At 34.4% G+C, this 2,798-nt stretch overlaps 1 protein-coding gene across 1 annotated transcript in view; it reads right to left on the bottom strand.

Annotated features, from left to right (window-relative positions):
- The window catches only part of SUCO (SUN domain containing ossification factor), a 173,975-nt gene that overhangs the window by 92,865 nt on the left and 78,312 nt on the right, over positions 1 to 2,798 (bottom strand). The gene's annotated exons all lie outside the window — the stretch shown is intronic.

Raw genomic sequence — 2,798 nt, 5'->3', positions numbered from 1 at the left:
CCACCAACAACAACAAAAAAAAGGAAAGAAAGGAGGAAAAGTGGTTAAGTCAACATATTCCCTATAGGGGCTAGAATTTGAGGCAATAAACATACACATAGTTCCTATTCTAATACCCTTAACAACTTAATGATAAAGATAAATGTACATAAGACAAGGACTTTTTATTTAATGCCCTAAGAAAAACACAAACGTTATCAGCATTCTAAGTAAGGCATTATGAATTTTATGAAGGTACAACAGACTTCATAGAAGCAGTATCAGATAATTATGATAAAAGGAACAGAGAAGGTTGTCAAAGACCTAACCTCCTCAGAAAGTACCAAAAGCCAATGTTATTCTAAATTCTACCAAATATTTAAGAACAGATAATTCTAAAGTTTACAAGCAAACATGGAAAACTGTGGGTATAAGAATTTTGATGATTATGCCCTCATTTTTAATCCGTTTCTATACTTTAATTTCTACCATGAGCATGTATTAGATTAGTTCGATAATCTGTGTATGAATTGTGTGTGTGTGTAGGCCCTAATATCCACAGTGTGAAAAGATAGCCAATGGACATTAAATCTCATGATGCTTGTTTTTACTATCATATAATCAAATTCCATTATCCTAAATTCTGAATTTTTAGAAATGAACCTTTAATTACTGCCATTACTCCAGATATTCTCCCTACCTAAAAAGAGCTGCTGAAGTATTTTTTCCTGAAAAAAACAAAATGATATATAGTAGTTTCCCCTTATCCTCAGAAGAGACCCCCAGTGGGTGCCTGAAACCAAGGATTGTACTAAACCCAACTGCCACCAATCAGAACATGTTCCTATGTCTTCCACCCAAAGATTTAATGCCTTTTCCATCTTAACTAAGCACTTATAAAGCACTGTGGCCTTACTGTTTACAGTTTGGGGAGCAACAGCAAAACTAGCACACATTTTTTTTCCTTCTTCATAATTTCACAGATAGAAGATTCGTTCTTACTATAGATCTCAGCAACCTTAGCAAACAATTGTTTTTCTTTCCTCATTAAGTCAAGAATTTTTTCACCTTTTCACTTGAAGTACTTTATGGTTTCTCTTTGACATATTCAAATTGCCAGCATTACTACTCTCTCATGTTGGGGCCATTACTGAGTAAAATAAAGGCTACCTGAACACAAATACTGTGATACCACAACAGTCGATTTGGTAACTGGGACAGCTACTAAGGGAGTAACAAGCAGGTAGCACAGAAAGCATGGAAAGCCTGGAAAACTCAAGTCCCTGGCAAAAAAGAGTGGGACAGCATGAGATTTCACCATGCTACTTAGAACAGCACAAGATTTAAAACTTATGAATTGTTTATTTTTCGAATTTTCCATTTAATACTGCAGTTGATCACCAGTAATTGAAACCGCAGAAAGTGAAACTGTTGGATAAGGGGAAGTACTGTATATAAACTGATTTGTCCTCCCCAGTTCCCATTCAAGGACAAATGTTAATTAAAGCAGATACACTGTTTGAGTTTTTTAGAAAATACAGATCCCCACAGGAAAAAATACAACCTCCACAGGAGATTCAAAGCTGTATGAGACTGTGCCCTCAAGGACTTACCATCTGAGTTATAGAAAACATGTATGTACACAGTACAAGAGAAGCAATCTGTGATAAGTGTCAGGCCTCTGAAATCAGAGGGTAGATCCATAAGAGACAATCTTAACATTCTGCATAGAAAAGGCCTAAAATAGATAAAAATTGTCACCAACTAATAATAACAGTAAAGAAATTTTAAACTATCAAAGTAAAATGAAATATCCTAAATCCACTAAACAAAACTCAATCTCTATTAATGGGGTCCTCGCTTTCAACAAGTCTCCCCAGATGAATTAGATACATACGCCCTGATTAAGATCCAGTGGATCACACTAATAATGGCCTGACGGCACTTGGTTGCATGACTAAATGAGCCAGATTCCATGCTACTTAAGCAACTTGCTAAAATTGTACTATGAAAATCCCAATCCTAATTAAATGAGTTTCTTTCTAGACCTATAAGAAGCTCAGCACCAGAAATCACATCAAGATAAATGGCAATCTTTAAGTCCTTGACATTCTCCCTCAGTTCAAAATGATTGACAACTTTTATGTTACTCACTATTTGAAAGTTGATTATATGCATATACAGTCATGTCCCACATAAAATTTTGGTCAATGATGAACCATATATACAAAGGTAGTTCCATAAGATTATAATACCATATTTTTACTGTACTTTTGCTATGTTTAGGTATGTTTAGATATACCAACATTTACCATTGTGTTACAATTGCCTACAGAATTCAGTATATGCTGTACAGGTTTGTAGGCTAGGAGCAACAGACGAGGTGTGTAGTAGGCTATGCCATCTAGGTTTGTGTAAATACACTCTATGATGTTTACATGATGATGAAATCACCTAATGGCACATTTCTCGGAAGGCTGTGTTTTCAAATTCCCATAAGAAAAAATTTTGGAACTCTGTCAATTTTTAAACCAGAAAGAAAAAAAGAGAATTCAATACTCTACCTACTTTTCAAATACATTATTTTAATACTCAGCCTGGGTACAGTTGCCAGACTGGAACTCTTTTAAACAGACAAAAAACATGTGCATAAATTATAAACTATACAGAGCTTAACAGGAATTGAATTAAGAACGGCTGAATGCTCAATTTTAATTTTTCATTTACATCATTAACATGTTCATCCCTTTTTGGTTTACTCTCCATATACAAGAAATATGCTTAATGCATATTACTAGACTATATATGTATTAATCTAT

The sequence above is a fragment of the Propithecus coquereli genome, unplaced genomic scaffold (assembly GCF_000956105.1).
Source record: "Propithecus coquereli isolate 6110/MARCELLA unplaced genomic scaffold, Pcoq_1.0 Scaffold56, whole genome shotgun sequence".
Lineage (NCBI taxonomy): Eukaryota > Metazoa > Chordata > Mammalia > Primates > Indriidae > Propithecus > Propithecus coquereli.
Note: the sequence above shows the minus strand (reverse complement) of the source record. Positions and strands in the feature narration are given on the sequence as shown.